The 20,984-nt window shown below is 44.6% G+C and overlaps 1 protein-coding gene across 2 annotated transcripts in view; it reads left to right on the forward strand.

The window, feature by feature from the left end:
- The first annotated feature begins 3,557 nt into the window (after window positions 1-3,557).
- Window positions 3,558-20,984, forward strand: part of LOC139746951 (phospholipase A2-like) — a 50,196-nt gene continuing 32,769 nt past the window's right edge. Inside the window, exon 1 of one of the 2 annotated variants that reach the window (XM_071658646.1) lies at window positions 3,558-3,694. The gene's annotated coding sequence lies outside the window, so the exon portion shown is untranslated. Of the gene's footprint in view, window positions 3,695-7,954; window positions 8,115-20,984 lie in introns of those variants that run through there. The other variant, XM_071658645.1, reaches the window with a different exon arrangement.

Here is a 20,984-nt window from a genome sequence, read left to right on the forward strand (position 1 = left end):
TTGTCCTCTTACACAAGATTTTCATAATGCTATATGTTTACTAGCATTTCTTTTTTAAAGCATCATAACTATTATACAGTAATACTGATAGCTTCTACTCTGTTCTTACCCTTGCCATTTATATAACTTTTCCAGCTATTTGACTTCCCTTCCTCCCATACCATTTGTCTACACATCAGTATGCTAACATGTTCAAATGATAGAATAATCCTCCCAAACAGAACCTCCAGTTGTTATTCCTTATTGAATTTCATATCAGAAATGTATTTGTATTGCAGTGAATTATACACTGTTCATGCTTTCTTCACAGCTTTATCCAGATAAAGTATCGTTATAAACAGTTAGCATCTCTCTCTCTCTCTCTCTCTCTCTCTCTCTCTCTCTCTCTCTCTCTCTCTCTCTCTCTCTCTCTCTCTCATACTTGATCACCACTTCCAGCACTAGCGAGGTAGCACCAGAAACAGATGAAGAAGGGCTGCATCCTTTCTCATCCATTCTTTGTCTGTTGTTTAATGCACCAAAACCACAGCTCCTTATCCACAAACAGGCCCCAAAGACCTTTCTATGGTTTACCCCAGAACCTACACATGCCCTGGTTCAGTCTATTGACATCACATCAACCCCTGTATACCACATCATTCCAGTTTGCTCTATCCCATGCTTGCCTTTCACCTTCCTTCATCTCCAGACCCAGATTTCTTAAAATCTTGTACATACAGGAGAACAGTGTTACACTTTACTTTGTGCAGTGAGAGGGTAAAGTATATAAAGGGAAAAAGGTAAAATAGCCAGTGGACCAAAGAATAATAACTTAATCATAGACTATGAAACATTAGAATTTTGATAAATGACTGCTATAGACCATATATGGAACATTAAAATTTTAGAGTAAATGATTGCTGTTTAAGCAAAAGTGAATAAAAGGCCTATGAATAAATTGGAACAAAATTCAAATAATGCTTACAGCATTTAAAGTGATGTTAGGAATAGTTTGAGTGAATATCTGACAACTGACAAGTATATCTTTTAAACAAAGTTGCACACTTGATGCACACAAAGCAGACTGAAATTCCATATTACTCTCTCGGCCACAGATGTCCATTAAAATACCTAGTATGCTATATTATTCCTAACATAGATTCATATGTCACATTAGTTGCTTTGTTTGATTACTATCAGTATTAGATAATACTTCACATTGATGTATTACCTTACATTATGCATGGACAAGTACCTTATTTCTTGAATTACATAAGTCCTGCTTCAGATTATCAGACAAACCCTATACAGTTTCAACTCAAAGTGCAATAAGAATACATGTACTGGACTCCTTTGTTGGTTAACTTATGGTGACATGCCCTTGTTAGATTTGGGCTCATCCACACATCTATGTCCAGGTGTTAAATTAAGTTAGGGTATCGTGGAGGCATCTCTCATATAGTTTTATGTACTGTAATACCCATGTGTTTTAAGATCTTCAGACTACCTTCTTGATCATTTTTGGAGCACATTAATCATGATTTATGTTTTGGCAGTGCACTGATGACATGGAACCTGTGTTGCATAGTTAACAGCATTTATCAGTAAAATTCCATTGAAATGCTGAGGTGGGAAGAGACGTGTTTCACGAGTCAATAGGTGCCTCTCAGTCAGCAACATTGAATCATCTGTCAGATATGTTAATCACTCATGATCTGATCTTGCAAAGCTTTTTTCTGCTGGTCATCTCGTTGACACATTAGTGATGACTGATTGATTATGGAGGAAACAGAACATGATTATGTCCTACACATGATGATGTTAGTTTAGGAGGTAACAAGACAAAATGTCCTTGTATATGAGGCTGTATAGGTTTAAGTATGATTAAGTAATTTTACTAACTGAAGGTAAGTCCTTTAAATAATTTTACTAATTAAAGGCCATTTAAATAGTTTTACTAAGTTTAGGAGGTAACAAGACAAAATGTCCTGTATATGAGGATGTATAGGTTTAAGTATGATTAAGTAATTTTAACTGAAGGTAATTCCTTTAAATAATTTAACTAAAGGCCCTTTAAATAGTTTTACTAACTGAAGGTCCTTTAAATAATTTTATTAAAAGAAGGCAAATTCTTGTATTGTTCTAAACACATTACACGTTGGCTTCTTTTCCTATAAGACTGTGAAGAACTGACTACTTGCAGATGACTTTCCAGATACGGAACAAAGTTATGATGCAGATTTCACAGGTATTTAGGAGCCAACAGTCTCTCACCGTCAGACATAATGAATGCTTCGTTGGTTCTGAAGCTGCTGAGGTTAGTGCAACCTAATATCTTGACAAATATAGCCAATGAATAGCAGTATAAGTAAAGTTCACATTATACCAAAATTATCATAACATTTTGGTCCAACACTACCGGGTATTGATTTAAATATTTCACTTGGCTCAACAATACAAAAATGATTTAAATGCAAATGTTGTAATGCACTTGATGTACATAATTTGGAACGGTGCTGCATCTGAAAATGATGACAATTTAGAACGAACTAATCAATACGCACTTGATTATGTGGTATCTTACAACAGTTTTGTAGACGCAAGATAAAGGTTTATTATCATACGATTGTATGATCTTTGTATTGATGGGAGAATGAAATACATTGGCTTGCATATCAAAGCGTAAAATTAGATCTAGGTAAGAATTTTACCTCCTGGCATCAGGGCTTTTGCGTATGTTGATCAACTGAGTAGGCGTATAATAGTGGGGTAAAATTAAAGGTCCATTTTTTTTAGATATTGGTTATTGGCAAAAAAAAAAAAATACACGCTAACAAGATTATATTTAATGTTACGTTAAGAATTAACGATGATTTAAAGGCTATCTGAAATCGCCATTACTAGTCTCAATAATTGTGCTGACTACTGTATCGCCTGTTGCAACCACATACGTTCATCATAACTGTTTGCCTTAAAAGAAATTAATGCCAAAGGTGTGACATTACCCGCAGAACTTCCCCAGTTGATGTGCCCGAGCCATGATGTCAAAGCCCCATCTCAAATAGCTTAACCCAAATCTCGGTCTTGTACTGAACAGGACACCCCAGTCACCGCTTATCATAACGTCTATTTCATTTACATTTTCAGTGATTTTTTTTTCAGTCGCACTAACCCTGCCGAAATCATGCATGCCTTTAGAAAAAAAAATTTAACGAGTCATGTTAAATTGGATTTTTTTTTTAAAGTACCTATTACTCTGCAATGTAGTTTTACCGACACGTAAAGTAGCTTAATAATAGACTGATCTTGCTCATATTTATTAACGGAATTCTGAATGAAGTAATCAAATTTGATGTATTTTGAGGTGGGAGGGAAGACTTCACGGCACAAGTTCTGATCCATGCTGGCAATCGCATTTTTCCTACCTCAAAATACATCAAATTTTAGTTCATGAGGGGAGGAAAATATCTTGTAAAATAAACGCAAAGACAAATGAGTATTAATATAATGCAAAATACGACAAATATTATTAAAACGGAATAGACTTTTTAGACGAAGTTTATGATCACTGAAGAGCTCTGGCAACATTACTGGAACTAAACAAGCGGAGCACGAGGTATGAAAGTGACCATTTTTATTTTTTTCTGTGAAAACCCACGGGGACACCAAGCTGGGCAAGCTACAACGCCTGTGTTGTATTTGACCTGATCCCAAGGTAAGGAACAACATGACCTTTCTTGTATTATGAAAACGTTGATGTACGTTGTATCGATGTAGGGGAACGGTCGAGTAGTATGCCACAAAGCAAACAGTGATGTTCAGTTAAATTCCGAGTCCTCCATCGCTGATCGCTAATATTTTGCATGTAGTGGTCACGTAAATACTTCTTTGTTCACTGACGGGACTTGTCAGAGCTCCGTGTGACATCGTTATCGTTCATGTCGTGGTTGTAAGTGATTGTACACGGGACTAAAAGTGGGGAATCCCGTCACGTGCCAGCATCTATATAGGGCTGTTGAGCTTGGGATCTTTTTCCAGGAACTCCTGCAGCTCCAAGGTTGCGCTACTTACAGTTGCAGGGAAATGATGGACTCGCGGTAATGAAAAGTTGTTTGGTGAGATTGTACTCTCGGTGATAAAGCCTCGCTAAACTGACTTTTCACTCGCTGTGTCATCCCGTACGGACCTAAAGAGGATGTGCTGAAATGGCACGGTCATGTGGTGAGAAAAGGTTGACAAAGATGATATATGTCAGAAGTGGAGGGGAAAAGGGAGGCCAATTTGGGGCTGGAAGGGTGAAATGGGTGAATTTTTTAACCGACGTGGATCTGAACATGCAGGAGAGTGAAAGGCGTGCACGGATTAAAGTGAATTGGAACCTTGTGGTATGCAAGGGTCGATGTGTTGCCACTGGACTTAACCAGGGTATGTGAAGCGTCCGGGGTAAACCATAGAAAAGTGTGTGGGGCCAGTTTGTGGACAGGGAGCTGTGGTTTCAGTGTATGACACATAACAGCTAGAGAATGGATGTGAGCGGATGCGGCTTTTCTTCATGTGTTCCTAGTGCTACCTCCCTAACGCTTTTACTTGTATGCATTTATTAAACTTGATTTATTCATTTAAATAAACCTTATCAAGTTCATCCAACGGTCTTGAATGTTAGAAAAAAAATTCTCATGGCACTACGGACATTGAGGAAAGAGTATGTAGTGAAATGGGCAAGACGTGATGAGAGAAGTACTTATGGCCGTAAAGCAGGAAAAAAAGTTTCAATGAACATTGGTCTTACGAGAAATCATAGTTGTTCGCGGTATTGTCATTATCGTCGATGGGGAAGTGAAATGTGTTGCGTGGGCTGCTGTAAAGTGTTTGGATTTAGGGTTTTTTTTAATTTATTTACTGAGAAGTCGAATTAGTCTTCTCGGGGAAGTGTCATGAATAGACAATAAGTAACAATAAGTACCTTATAACAAAGTCACTGTTCACGGTACTGAGTAGAATTGAGAGAAAAATGACAATTCATGGTTATGGGCTAACGATCATGGTAATTTCTGGGGCAGTTTACTAGTTGTGGAGTTGTGTCTTCGTATGTAATATATATGTATGAACACATTTGCTGATAGTTAAACCATATTCGAGACGCTACATGAGTCGATGTGATTATTCACGTTGCAAACTCCAAGATACACTGACCTCTGTAGTCTAAGTCATTAGACTTTTTTTTTCTCTAATAAAGCGAAGCAAACAAACCAGTTATAATTAGGCGCTTAGTAGAGTACTAGTATTGGAGTTAAATGAATGAACATGTAACCATGGACCCCAGTGGTGTAGCGGGTAGAAACGACCAGGATCAAATTCACGAGCCGCCTAGGATCGAGCGCTTAGGTTCGAATCCTGGTTGTGACAATCGGTCCACAGCCAAACCAGCTGTTCACCCAACCCTTGGGGTTGGTCAATAAAATGGGTATTTGGTTAAGGCTAGAGTATATATATATAAAGCATTAATGATATGGCCTCGATTAGGGCCTCATCTTGCTAAGCTGAGTGAAGTGTTAAAGAAAATATTACCCTAGGAAATCCTGCTTGAAATGCTGGAGCAGCTAGGTACTCATATCGTGGTATATATTCTCTGTTCATTGCTCACACTTCATGGATAAGATCATTTCGACGTATTGATTTGAATTTGAAGATGACGTATACTATACAGTAGTCCACGTATTGACGATCTTGTTCTCAGTTGATTCAGAATCAGATAATCAACAAGATAGGTACATGTTATCTTGATGCTCCCCAGCTCTTCACTCCTCTTTTACCACCTTCATGATGCAGCCGTACGTTTTCCGCCGTTAGTTATATGGGTGTCGTTTCAACCACACACACAAAAAAGCAATCTATAAGATTGCGCTGATGTCTTTCGGGATTATCTTGTGTCTGTTTTTATCATTTTTCCCTCATTTCCCCCTTTCTGATCTTCATTCAGGAACCATTTCCTAGACTGCCCATCCATATTCCACGCAAATTGTTCTTGTCCACATTTTGCTTATCTTTAAGTAACTCCCAACTGTTGTCGTCCATCAAGGAAGTGTTAGAGGACATACATCGTCAGCAGTATCGAGTGTGGGAAGCAGTGCGTTTGGTACTTACATTGGTGTTGGGAGTAGTTTTATATCCGTTCCAAAATCAAACCCACCTTCACTTACCAAATTCAATTAACCACACTTGGAATAGATGTAACGTTAAATTGATTTTGTTCCATAGATTTGCAGGCATAAATTTCCCTTGTTACTTAATTCATATTGTATAGTTTAATTTTGGTAAAGTACTTTTAGTGTGAAATTGCGTTTATTACAGTAACTTTATACTCAGCTAGCGACCTTAGGCCTCAGTCGCTATGGCTGGTGGCGTATAACATTGCGTCAGTACCTTCCATTTTCACCTCTCATATAAAAAGAAAAAACGCTATCGCAGATAGACCCCTTTGGCAATGACATATCTGCAATGGAATTGACCTAAAACAAAAAGATTTTACTTCACGGCTTTTAACTGTAAAAATTCTCCAGCTTCGCCTCAGTCTTCGGACACGATCCACGGTCGATGGAAATACATCCAGCTAATTAACTGACACTAATTACTGAAGCTGACACTAGCTGCTGGCAGACCTCCAGGGTAATATAATGCGCCGAAGTTAGTGGTTGAGACCGTAGCTGTTAAATAACGATTTTAGTGCCGCTGATACAGCTCAGGATAAGAATACCACGGATCGTCACGAATATCTATCTCTCTAGACACCCTTGGGAGTGAGTAATGCTCCTAGTGTCGTAAATATGACGCTCTGTGTAGGATAATAACCGTCACTAACCATTAGTCGTTAATGGAAGAGTACCTTGAGGCAGGATATGAAGCGCTCGTTAACTTCCAGCGTCGTTCGCAAGACTCCTTGAGGCGGTTAATGATTATCTTTCAACTCTTCTGTTCTTGACAGAGAGCTCTGAAGATAGGTAATTGTACCACAGATGATGTTGGTATACTATTATAAGTAGAAAGACGGCACCTTTGGCATGGCTTAGTTTATCTTCCCTCTCCCATCCTTTGCCTTTAGCCTCGTCCTCACCATAGCCTAGCCAGACCTCTCCATCCCCTCTCGCAGCTTATTCTTCTCATTCACCCCCGTCCTGACCTTCCCATAGCAAAGTTAGTATCCTTCCCCCCCCCCCCCAATCCTAATCCCACCGCCTGTATGTCTTTCATGATCCACACCCTCTACTCCCACAACCTAGTTTATCCTATATGTCAACACTTCACCTCACAGTCTTTCCTACCCCACATAGCCACACCCTCACCCACACTATAGCATGCTCTTCATAATGCATAGCCTCTTCTGAAGCATATTTTGTATTCATGATCCATAGGCTGTTCTCCCACATCGAGCCTATTCACCATGATCCACACGCTCGCTCTACTGCCAAGCCTACAGCTACAGCTGCCCCGTAGTACGTCCTCTGCCCGCGTGGGCGATGTTCCCCCCCGTTGCACATCGATCGTGCGGTTGTGGCTGCCACAGCTCCATCCCATGACTAGACGAGCTTCAGCTCTCACCTTCTTCCACAGTCCTCCTCTCACCCTGTTACACGGACACCCGTAGTTCCTCAGCTCCAAGTTACGGGCTTTTCCCTGGCAACAATTGCTGTCTGCTGGGTCAACGGGAGCTTTTGTTTTTGTGTGTTCAGCGCCGGCGCTCTGCTTCCCCTGAGAACTAGATACTTCCCTGGCGCTCGTCTCTTTTCATAATGTTAAACCATCGATGAGTGATAAAAATCCGGCCGTTTTACGAGGAAGATGTTGGTTAGACATGTTTGAAGGACGTCAGAGGCGTTTTTAAAATGCAACTCGTATTTTTGGCTCTTAGTAGGGGAACGACAATAAAGGTTTTGTAAATTGATAATTAGAAGAACGAGGAAATCCTTCGGTGATGTGCGAGGGGTAGAGGGATGAGAGTGCGCATGGGGGACCTAACCTGACAGTGGAGTAGGATAACTCCACTCACTGGCCCGCCGACCAGGCCAGAACACTGAGCACACGTTACTCGTCGCGTCTGAGACTACATTCACTCGCATCTCACTTCCACGCTCTTTAAGGTAAGTAAAGTATACTCAAACTTATGGCAAGAGGTGGAGCCTTGGTTTAGATGAAGTAAGTCATGATGGCATGAGAGCATGGCCAGTCAACGACTGTCGTAAAGTGTGATTTGTGGACTCCATTTTGGAGGACTGGGAGCGTATTATCAACTGGTGCTCTCGTGATGAGTCCTTAATCACGAATGATTTATATTAGTATCTTACGTATTAGGTCATTCGACACGGTACACTTTCGGACAATGCTGAGTGCAGATGAAGCAGCTGGGATAGAATATGACTATTAAAAGCCCAAATGCATCAAAACATATTGAATACAGCGCTACTAACGAAACATGAAACCCGTATTCCCTAGATTTCTGGTCTTGTAGCAAATCAATACCGACTCCCGTGCAGGTCTGCTAGTACTTGCCCCTCCACTTGGCTTTAGGGATACTGGGGTAGTGCTAATGGACTTGATCCTAACAAAGTCCTCATAGTTTAAGATCATGAATATGTTATGTACAGGTTGTCAGCTTTCTTTGAATGGTTTGTGGGAGGTTGCAGGTGTGTTTGAATGAAATGAGAAATACACCAAAAGTTTGCTCTTCATAAAACTATCAGTATGGTTGTTTGATAAATTCTCTTTTTTTTTTCAAAATGATAAAAGTAGTTCATATATTAGTATTCAAACAACTGATCCGGGCTGAATCTCTAGCCTTGTGGATGATTCATTAACATTCATTGTAGAATCAAACAAGATGGTTGTAAAATCTCATTTTGATATTCTCGTACTTAGTTCAGGGATTTGCGTAATGTTGTGGTATACTTTTGAAAGTCGTAGATAACTCGCCAGCCAGCGTATATTGAGCCGTTAATAGCAAGGATGTGCTCGTTTCCACAATGTAGAATAAATTTTTTTGTAGTACGTGCAAGCTGTGGAATATCATAGCGACCATTAAGTGTTGATAGCTTTGAGATACATGTATGACCTCAGTGTAAGCTGACATTCTTGATTTAATCAATTGTAAATGGGGTCCAGCGAGTTCGATAGTCCTTCTTATATAAGGTCGATAAAATCAAGGGTCTCTATAGTCAACGGGAAGTTAACATTGCGGTACACCCGTTCATATATTTACCAAAATGCTTGCCAGTCGGCTTGCCTGGAATTCGCAATGTAAGTGGCTGTATTCATGGAACTGTGTTCTGTGATAGTCAGTCCGTTCTTGCTCAGTGTTTATACTCCTATTAAAGAGGCAAGCAGACTTGTTAACCAAGGAACGGTGGATCTGATTCAGTTTCCTAACAAAGCAGACTGATAGCATAAGTGATGCATGCTATTACGACATTGCTAACACTTGTCTGTAGTGGTGATTAAAACTCACAGATATATTAACGTTATAGGTATATGTAAGAGGGAGATAATATTATCTTTAGATACATGAACTAGTTTTATATGCTTTCAGGTTTCTGACAGGAATGACGTCTTCTGCGAAGTCCAGGGACTTTAGTAACTCAAACGTTGGCTCTCTCTATCTTCAGGACTCTTAAATTTCTCGTGGTGTTTCAATTAACTGTTCTTACAATCATTCCTGAATATGTTTCCGATATGAGAAAATGCATTAGTTGAGGAACTTAAGAAAAAAAATCAGTTAAAATGGTTGATATCCGCTCCATATATAATGAGGAGTACTGTAGACAAGTTCAAGATAAAGTATTTCTAAGAAAGTAGAAGATCTTAAGGAAATAACCAGCATAGTCTGTTGATCATCAGCTTCTGAAGTTTACCGAAGTATCAATCGTTGATACATTGTTTCCTGTGCTTGTATGTGGGAGTGCTTGCGAAGAAGGCTAGGGGTATTTTGCCGTAATTTCTTGAAAGAGAATATATATATATATTTTTTTTTTTTTTTTTTTTTTTTTTTTTTTTATACTTTGTCGCTGTCTCCCGCGTTTGCGAGGTAGCGCGAGGAAACAGACGAAAGAAATGGCCCAACCCCCATACACACGTACATACACACGTCCACACACGCAAATATACATACCTACACAGCTTTCCATGGTTTACCCCAGACGCTTCACATGCCCTGATTCAATCCACTGACAGCACGTCAACCCCTGTATACCACATCGCTCCAATTCACTCTATTCCTTGCCCTCCTTTCACCCTCCTGCATGTTCAGGCCCCGATCACACAAAATCTTTTTCACTCCATCTTTCCATATATATATATATATATATATATATATATATATATATATATATATATATATATATATATATATTCTTTTAATTTGATGCAGGGTAAGAAGAGATTTTGCAGACTCTGTCGTATCGGCTGTATAATACAACTTCGGGTACCACATTAGTCAATGGGGGAAATGGCTTCGGATGGGAAGAACGCTTCAGATGTTTCATGAATTTTACGTCGGATAAAGTGTAACGAACCACTGAGCAATAGAATACTCGGTGTTTAAAAGAACCTCTCTCTCTCTCTCTCTCTCTCTCTCTCTCTCTCTCTCTCTCTCTCTCTCTCTCTCTCTCTCTCTCTCTCTCTTCTCTCAACACGGGCTTACGGTCTGCACTTAGCTTCATATTCTGGAATGTTTCTTTTATCACCGCCTGAGCGAAGTGCCCTATTGTTCAGGTAAGAATGAAATTTGATTGCATTTTCTGGGCTCATCACTGTTTTCGTTTACTTGGTGTGTCAGTCGTAATTGCGTCTATTATGCTACATTGTGACTGCAGAATTGCGTGTACGATCTAATGTGAAATCTTGCCGCTTGTTTTCACAAACTTTTATTGCCGGACTGTTATGATTATGCGTAGGCTTTTCACATTCACGGACATTTACTTCTAAATTGATAACATGGTTATGAGTGCCCTGACGAGAATTGGCGGCCCAAAGGGTATATTGTCCAGCCAGGAGAAGCGATCCCGTAGTTAGAATGTCTTGTGATGTATGTTCGCAATGTAGATTGTTGGGTGATATGTTCGCAGTGTAGAATGTCTTGTGATGTATGTTCGCAATGTAGATTGTTGGGTGATATGTTCACAATGTAGAATGTCTTGTGATGTATGTTCGCAATGTAGAATGTCTTGTTCATACCGAGGTCTTCCCCGTACCGGGTGCTTTGATTTTTTTTTTTTTTTTTTTTGATATTTGTAGAATATCATACAAGCGCCTGCTGCTCTGTCTATTGCAGATTATTTTTGTTTTCCGTGTGTCGTATTCCCGGTAATTATTTTGTGTTATTACTGTGCCCTCTGTGTGATGGTGACTATTCCGTTCCTACGTGTTAAGAAAAAGGAAGAGATTTTGTTAGCAAAAATATATGGAATAACTTCAATACATATTCCAGTCAGTACAGAGTGGCCGAGGTGTCCTGCGAATATTGGAATATTGTCGGATATTTTCATATCAATATTTAATAGCGGAGCGATAGCCCGGTGTTCCCTGCAGCTGTCACGCCGGTATTGATATTTGTGTCAATTTGTGAAAAAAAGAAGAAGAAATATTGCTGTCAAAAGTGCATTGTGTCGTACGGAAAAATATAAACTGTCAGGAAACGTGGATGTATATGAGTTGCTAAAAAACATATCATGCAGCTAGTGTTCATCTCGTGTTGAATGTGATTGTTGGAGGGCGGGGGGGAATCATTGGTCAACATAGCATAAATGTGGACACTGTTAGGGGGGAAGGGGAATCATTGGTCAACATAGCATAAATGTGGACACTGTTAGGGGGGGGGAGGGGAATCATTGGTCAACATAGCATAAATGTGGACACTGTTAGGGGGGGGAAGGGGAATCATTGGTCAACATAGCATAAATGTGGACACTGTTAGGGGGGGGAGGGGAATCATTGGCCAACATAGCATAAATGTGGACACTGTAGGGGGGGAGGGGAATCATTGGCCAACATAGCATAAATGTGGACACTGTTAGGGGGGGGGGAGTGGAATCATTGGTCAACATAGCATAAATGTGGACACTGTTAGGGGGGGAGGGGAATCATTGGCCAACATAGCATAAATGTGGACACTGTAGGGGGGAGGGGAATCATTGGTCAACATAGCATAAATGTGGACAATGTTAGGGGGGGGGAATCATTGGTCAACATAGCATAATGTGGATACTTGGGGGGGGGATCATTGGTCAACATAGCATAAAAGTGGACACTATTCGGGGGGAGGGGAATCATTGGTCAACATAGCATAAATGTGGGTACTTGGGGGGGGAGGGGAATCATTGGTCAACATAGCATAAATGTGGACACTGTTAGGGGGGGAGGGGAATCATTGGTCAACATAGCATAAATGTGGACACTGTTAGGGGGGGGGAATCATTGGTCAACATAGCATAAATGTGGACACTGTTAGGGGGGGGGAATCATTGGTCAACATAGCATAAATGTGGACACTGTTGGGGGAGGAGGGGAATCATTGGTCAACATAGCATAAATGTGGACACTGTTAGGGGGGGGGGAGTGGAATCATTGGTCAACATGTGAGGAATGTGATTGCATTGGGATCAGTGAGCAGCCTGCGATGAATGTTACTCCTGAGGGAATTATGTGGTAAATGTAATTGGTGGAGGAATCATTAATTGGTCAGCGCATGATGAATTGTGGCTGGTGTTGGGAATGATTGGTGGAGGAATAATTGGTCAGCGCATGATGAATGTGGCTGGTGTTTGAAATGATTGGTGGAGGAATAATTGGTCAGCGCATGATGAATGTGGCTGGTGTTGGGAATGATTGGTGGAGGAATAATTGTTCAGGATATGATGAATTGCCGATGTTGTGGGGGGATGATTGGTCAGCATATGATGAGTGTTGATGCTGAGAGAATCTTCGGTCAGCTTATGATACATATAGTTGTTAGGGGAATCATTGGTCAGCATATGACAAATGAAGTTGTTTGGGGGAATCGTTCGTCAGCATATGATGAAAGTGGTTGCTAGGGGAATCGTTCGTCAGCATATGATGAAAGTGGTTGCTAGGAGGAATCGTTCGTCAGCATATGATGAAAGTGGTTGCTAGGGGGAATCGTTCGTCAGCATATGATGAAAGTGGTTGCTAGGGGAATCGTTCGTCAGCATACGATGAAAGTGGTTGCTAGGAGGAATCGTTCGTCAGCATATGATGAAAGTGGTTGCTAGGGGAATCGTTCGTCAGCATACGATGAAAGTGGTTGCTAGGAGGAATCGTTCGTCAGCATATGATGAATATGGTCGTAGGGGCGATGTTAACGGTCAGCTTACCATGAATATGGTTGTTGGGGAAAACTTTGGTCAGCATATGATGACTGTGGTTGTTAGGAAGAGTTATTGATCAGCATGTGATGACTGGTTGTTGGGAGCAGTCATTGGTCAGCATATGATGAATGTGGTCCTAGGGGAATAAATTAGACAGCATATGATGATTGCGTTTCCCTGGGGGGGGGGGGGGGGGAATCATCGTAAACATGATATAAATGGTTACGTAGGGAATTTGATTATACGATGAATATGGTGGCTGGAGAATTACTTGTGAGCATATTATAAATGTTGGTGTTTGGGTGGCTGGAGAATTACTTGTGAGCATATTATAAATGTTGGTGTTTGGGTCGGGGTAGGGAGGAGGAGGGAATCACTGGTGAGTATGTGATCAAAGTAGTGGTTAGGAGGAATATTGTTGCTGGGGGGGGGGAGAAGAGGAGTCACCGGTGAGTGTATGGTCAATGTAGTGGCAGGGGAAAATCACTCTAGAGGACATCATGAATGTAGTGGTTGTGGGGGGGGGGGGGGCCAAATCACTGTGTAACAGTTATTAATGTGGTGGTTGGAGAGAATCACACTGGGTAGCATATGATGAATGGAGTGGCTGGGGGTTGGGGGGGGGATTTGATGAATGGGGTTGGTTGAGGGAACCACTGGTGAAACTTAGGATGAGTGTAGTGGCTAGGGGGGGGGGGGTGGAATAATCATACGTTACCATACGATGAATGTGGTGGTTTGGGGGGAATTAGTGTGTGTGTGTGTGTGTAGCTATGACTAATGTGGAGGTTGGGGGTGGGCATTGAACGCGGGTTAAAGCAGAGCCTCCCTAAGCTGGAATTCTAGGGATCCTTATAATATGCTCTTTCCTCCATCTTTGTTGCGATACCTTGGAACCTGCACCTGCTTCCTCTCTACCGTCGCCAAGCTCCCTCACCGTCAGCCATCCCATTCCTTCGCCCCTTTCCCTCCCAAGCTCCCTCAACCCAACTATCCCAAGCTCCCTCACCGTCAGCCATCCCAAGCTGCCTTACCCCCACCAATCCCAAGATTCCTCACCACCGACCATCCCAGTCTCCCTCATCCCCTACATCTTAAGTAAATTAGCCACTTCTCTGTGGCAGTGAAAGACAGATTATCAGACTTCGTCTCAAGCTAAGCCTCTACCACCAGTGAATTCGTCTCAAGCTAAGCCTGAGCCACCAGTGGACTCGTCTCAAGCTAAACCTGAACCACCAGTGAATTCGTCTCAAGCTAAGCCTGAGCCACCAGTGGACTCGTCTCAAGCTAAGCCTGAACCACCAGTGAATTCGTCTCAAGCTAAGCCTGAGCCACCAGTGAATTCGTCTCATGCTAAACTTGAGCCACCAGTGAATTCGTCTCATGCTAAACTGGAGCCACCAGTGGATTCGTCTCAAGCTAAGCCTGAACCACCAGTGAATTCGTCTCAAGCTAAGCCTGAGCCACCAGTGGACTCGTCTCAAGCTAAGCCTGAGCCACCACTGGAATCGTCACAAGCTAAATCTGATCCAGCACTGGATTCATCTCAAGCTAAGCCTGACCCAACAGTGGACTTATTCTCAAGCTGAGCCTGAAGCTGTAGGACTGGTGTCGGGGCAAGTCCGAGGCAACGGCAGACTCAGACTCGAGCTTCGCCTGAACTCAACGGCGAACTCGTCTCAAGCCATTTGTAAATTGTTTGTGTGTCGTGCTCAAAGTTGTCCGTAGGTTTTTGGGCGAGTTGGTGTAAAAGTTTTGTCTTTAGCTGTTACAGAAAATGGAAAGGGGGGAGGGGAGGGGAAGACTTAAGAGAAGGGGGTTTTGTTGTTGCTGACGACGACACACACCGCCGGACTTTTTATTAAAGACGGAGAGTCTAAACTTCGGCGAGCCATAAGGGCGCTGTGGGATCCAGCGGGGCACTTAAACGCTGCTGGGGAGGAGACACCTTCTCGTACAGCAGCGCGGCCTTTGCCGACCGTCGGAGTGTCTGCGGAACACTTGCGAAAACTCTGACCTCCCTCGACTATTTTTAGGTCCTCCCCACCCCCTTTCCCACCCTCACCCATCCATCCACCCACCATTTCATAAAGCGTAAAAAGTTTCCCTCCCTTCATAAAACTTGTTCCACGCGCGCGATACAGCCGGAGTTCCTGGCTGCAGACTCTCGTGTCTTTTGAGTTACAGTCCCGCCACGGTGAAGTCAAGATGAAGTAGGGGGCAGTTGAGTCCTATCCCCACCCCACACAACCCACCAACCCCTCTTGTGTCTGCCCCATCGCCCCCTCCACCTACCTGACTTACCCCCAGGCAGCGAAGGGCCCCACCCCGTGGCACGAGAGACGCCCAGTCCACCGCCCGTCCAGCGGAACCAGAGGATGAAACTAACATTGTGTCAGGGGTAGAGTGAAGATGGGGTTCCCTTTCCACTTAGGAATTGGAGGGGTTTGTCATGCAGTGGTGGCCATGTCCACCCGCTCCTCCCTCACTCCCTGCCGTCACCACTACAGTAACAGCCACCACGTCCCTTTCCCTACCGTCACCACCACAGTAACAACCAGCACCTTCAGTCACCACTACAGTAACAACCACCACCTCCTTCACTCCCTGTTTTCACCACTACAATAGCAACCACCACCTTCCTTACTCCCCGCCGTCACCACAACAACTGCCACCACCTCCCTCACTCCCTGTCTACACCACTACAGTAACACCAACCACCTTCCGTACTCCCTGCTGTCACCACTACAAGAACAACAACCTTCCTCACACTCTGCCCTCACCACTACACTAACAATCACCATCTTCCTCACTCCCTGCTGTCACCACTGTAATAAAAATCTTCCTCGCTCTGCCGTCACCACTACAATAACAACCCCATCTTCCTCACTCCATGCTGTCACCAGTACAATAACAACAACCTTCCTCACACTGCCGTCACCATTGCAATAACAACCACCATCTTCCTCATATCCTGCCGTCACCACAACAATAACAACCACCACCTTCCACACTCCCTGCCGTCACCACAACTACCACCACCTCCCTCACTTCCTGCTAACTCCACTTCAATAACAACCACCATCTCCCTCATTCCCTGCCGTCACCATTACAATAACAACCACAAAATACCTCTCCTTACTGTCACCACTACAATAACAACCACCATCTCCCCTAACTCCCTGCCGTCACCACTACAATAACAACCACAAACTCCCTACCGTCACCACCATAATAACAACCACAAACTCCCTACCGTCACCACTATAGTAACAACCACCATCTCTCTTACTCCCTACCGTCACCACTACAGTAACAACCACCACCTCCCTCACTCCCTATCGTCACCACTACAGTAACAACCACCACCTCTCACTCACTACCGTCACCACTACAGTAACAACCACCACCTCCCTCGCTCCCTGCCGTGACCACTACAGGAACAACCACCACCTCCCTCCCTCACCACCGTCACCACTACAGTTACAACCACCACCTCCCTCACTCACTACCGTCACCACTACAGTAACAACCACCACCTCCCTCACTCACCACCGTCACCACTACAGTAACAACCACCACCTCCCTCACTCACTACCGTCACCACTACAGTAACAATCACCACCTCCGTCACCACTACAATAACAACCACCACCTCCTCCCTCACTCACCACCGTCACCACTACAGTAACTACCACCACCTCCCTCACTCCCTGCCGTCACCACTACAGTAACAACCTACACCTCCCTCACTCTACCGTCACCACTACAATAACAACCACCACCTCCCTCACTCACTACCGTCACCACTACAGTAACAACCACCACCTCCCTCACTCACCACCGTCACCACTACAATAACAACCTACACTTCCCTCACTCACCACCGTCACCACTACAGTAACTACCACCACCTCCCTCACTCCCTGCCGTCACCACTACAGTAACAACCTACACCTCCCTCACTCTACCGTCACCACTACAATAACAACCACCACCTCCCTCACTCACTACCGTCACCACTACAGTAACAACCACCACCTCCCTCACTCACTACCGTCACCACTACAATAACAACCTACACTTCCCTCACTCACCACCGTCACCACTACAGTAACAACCTACACCTCCCTCACTCTACCGTCACCACTACAATAACAACCACCACCTCCCTCGCTCACCACTGTCACCACTACAGTAACAACCACCACCTCCCTCGCTCACCACCGTCACCACTACAGTAACAACCACCACCTCCCTCACTCGCCGTCACCACTACAGTAACAACCAGCATCATTTCCGGTCACCCACAAGTTGCCGCCACATCTGGCCAGGGGAGAGAGAGAGACTTCAGATAGTTGCCCGACTCCGGTAATTTTGTGGTTCAACTAGAGCGTCTGGGTATTCCAAGTTAACTCGGGTGGTGGCGGCAATGCCTGGTCTCCTTTCGAAGTTTCTTGTGAAAGTTTTTGCGCTCTCTCTCTCTCTCTCTCTCTCTCTCTCTCTCTCTCTCTCTCTCTCTCTCTCAGTTTAGCCCCCCTTTTTTTTTGCCATTTATTGTATTTGTTTTGACCTTTTCTTGTCCATCGGTGGCTCGTTCCGCCGTGGTCCTGGGCGTGTCGTACACGTCTTACGTAGCCTTAAAAAGGCAGCAGCAGGAGCATCACCGTGCAGGGCGTGTGGCTGATCATTTATCATCCACGGCCGCCGACTCGAAACCTCTCTCCCTCGCCCGAACGCTGCTCAATCCCACCACGCTGGAGCCACCGCCGCGCCGCTCCCTCCCCACACGCACACCTCCTTCCCTTCCAGCCTCATTTACTTAACTTCGCCCTCCTCCTCCTCTTCCTCCTCCTCCTGCTCCCCCTCTTCTCCCTCTCTCTCTTCTGTGTCTCCTGGAGTGTGAGAGAAGGCTGACTCAGGCCTGATTCCTTAGCCCCGAACTATATATATATATATATACCCCACAATCCTCTTCGAAGTTTGAGGCGGGCTTGAACTTATGGTAACGCAGCCGCATAGCTTCTTCTTCGCCCGACCCCCTGAGGGATCAGGTTCAGAGCTCAGGCCCATCACTCAATGCCTTCCGTACGATGTGTGTACCACTTGGCCCTGAGAGGGGGTCAGGTCAGAGGAGGTCAGGCCATCACCGTCTTATTACCCAGGGTCGTGTGTCGTTTTATTCAGATGGATCACCCTCCGACGGTGCATCCTGGCCAGTTCTAGGGTACAGTACCGTCACCTTCCAGCGGTACATCCTGGCCAGTTCTAGGGTACAGTACCGTCACCTTCCGCTGGTACATCCTGGCCAGTTCTAGGGTACAGTACCGTCACCTTCCGACGGTACATCCTGGCCAGTTCTAGGGTACAGTACCGTCACCTTCCGACGGTACATTCTGGTCAGTTCTAGGGTACAGTACCGTCACTTTCCACCGGTGCATCCTGGCCAGTTCTAGGGTACAGTACCGTCACCTTCCGACGGTACATCCTGGCCAGTTCTAGGGTACAGTACCGTCACCTTCCGCTGGTACATCCTGGCCAGTTCTAGGGTACAGTACCGTCACCTTCCGACGGTACATTCTGGCCAGTTCTAGGGTACAGTACCGTCACCTTCCGACGGTACATTCTGGCCAGTTCTAGGGTACAGTACCGTCACCTTCCGACGGTACATCCTGGCCAGTTCTAGGGTACAGTACCGTCACCTTCCGACGGTACATCCTGGCCAGTTCTAGGGTACAGTACCGTCACTTTCCACCGGTACATCCTGGCCAGTTCTAGGGTACAGTACCGTCACCTTCCGACGGTACATCCTGGCCAGTTCCAGGGTACAGTACCGTCACCTTCCGACGGTACATCCTGGCCAGTTCCAGGGTACAGCACTGTCTTCACCCTCCGGTGATACAGGAGGGTGCTCCTGCTGGGGGAGGACCTCCCGCAGCTCATGGTGAGCGGCGGGTTCTGCCTCCCCAGCTCTTCCCACACACACACACACACACACACTCTCTGGCCTTCACCAATACAATCAATACGACCCAGAATTTTTTGGTTTGGAGTAGGGATGTAAAGCGATTTTCAAGCAAACTTATGAAGAATCTGTATTGTTAGGATTTTTTCTCTATATTTTTTGGAAGATACGAAGAATGTAGTGTATAAATCTAGGGAGCTTTTTACCTATTTTTTTTTTTGGATACCAGGATATTCGTCATTAATCTTAGTGGCCACGTGGACGCGTTGGTATATCCTGTTAGTGGCCACGTTGGTATATCCTGTTAGTGGCCACGTTAGTATATCCTGTTAGTGGCCACGTCGATATATGTTAGTGGCCACGTTAGTATATCCTGTTAGTGGACACGTTGGTATATCCTGTTAATGGCCACGTTGGTGTATCCTGTTAGTGGCCACGTTCGTATATCCTGTTTGTGGCCACGTTAGTATATCCTGTTAGTGGCCACGTTGGTATATCCTGTCAGTGGCCACGTCGGTATATCCTGTTTGTGACCACGTCGGTATATCCAGGTTGTACGCCCTGTTCTCACATCCTAGTCGTGTTGCAGTGGCATCTCTGTAAGCCAGACCTTGGTGATGTATATGAATATATATATCATATTATATATATAAAAAAAAGCCGACGTATATTATACATTTGCATTTTTTGCCTCTTATTCTCTCACAGGAAAATTGTATTTTTCCTCGTGTGTGAAAAGTCGGCTCACCAGCCCTAACACATCCAGCTGCAGATTGACACACTCAGATTGCATTAAAACTCGTGAAAACTTTTTTCTTCCCCTCCCCCCCAACCCTCACATTACCTTCTCTTCTTCCATTATTATATATTTTGAGTTCGACTCATCACGAGAAGGGTGGGTGTGTGTGGTGTGTGTGGGTAGGTGGGTAGGGACGGCAATACGTTCCTGGCAGCCTGTCGCATAAATCATTTAACTTCATTGTATTTCCCTGGGGGGAAGGAGGAGGATATTAGTATTGGCCCCGTGGCTTCTGTCGCAATATTTGAGCGGATCCATCACCGTGAGGGGCGGGAGTGAGTGTATGGGGGCCATGAGCACGGTTGATGATGACGGAGGGTGTAGAGTGTAATGCGAAGGGGGCGGGCCAGCGTTGGCGGGGTGTGGATGACACATGGCACGGTGTCGCTAGCAGTGTGGGGGAGCGGATATCTGATGACTCAGGGCTGAGTTTATAGATATTGAGTAGCACACACACTGGGGTTGGTCTGGGTGAGTGAGGAGAGAGAGAGAGGGAGGAGACAGGGACATGGTCTCACACCCTCCTGTAGGAGCCCCTGTGGCCACACAAGCACACAGCCGTGAGGTGATGTCTTTGGATTACACTGGCGTTGGACGGGAAACATGGAGGCCCAAGGATTGGGAGTTCTGCGACTCGAGCTTAATTCTCTTGAACACGACGCGATGGCACGGCACCCCCTAGGCCCCTGTTGCATGATGGAGCGAGACGAGCGGTGGCGGTACGGCCCTTGTGCACGCACGTTACGGACCAGTGATGACCAGGCCTTTGATTTGAATCCTGAAGATTCAGGTTAAAGTCCAGGGTATATACCTAAGGGCCGTATCGTCGTGCTCAAAGTGAGTGGGACCCTTGTGCCCCAAGGGTGGTACC

Source organism: Panulirus ornatus, chromosome 66, assembly GCF_036320965.1.
Source record: "Panulirus ornatus isolate Po-2019 chromosome 66, ASM3632096v1, whole genome shotgun sequence".
Classification (NCBI taxonomy): Eukaryota; Metazoa; Arthropoda; class Malacostraca; order Decapoda; family Palinuridae; genus Panulirus; species Panulirus ornatus.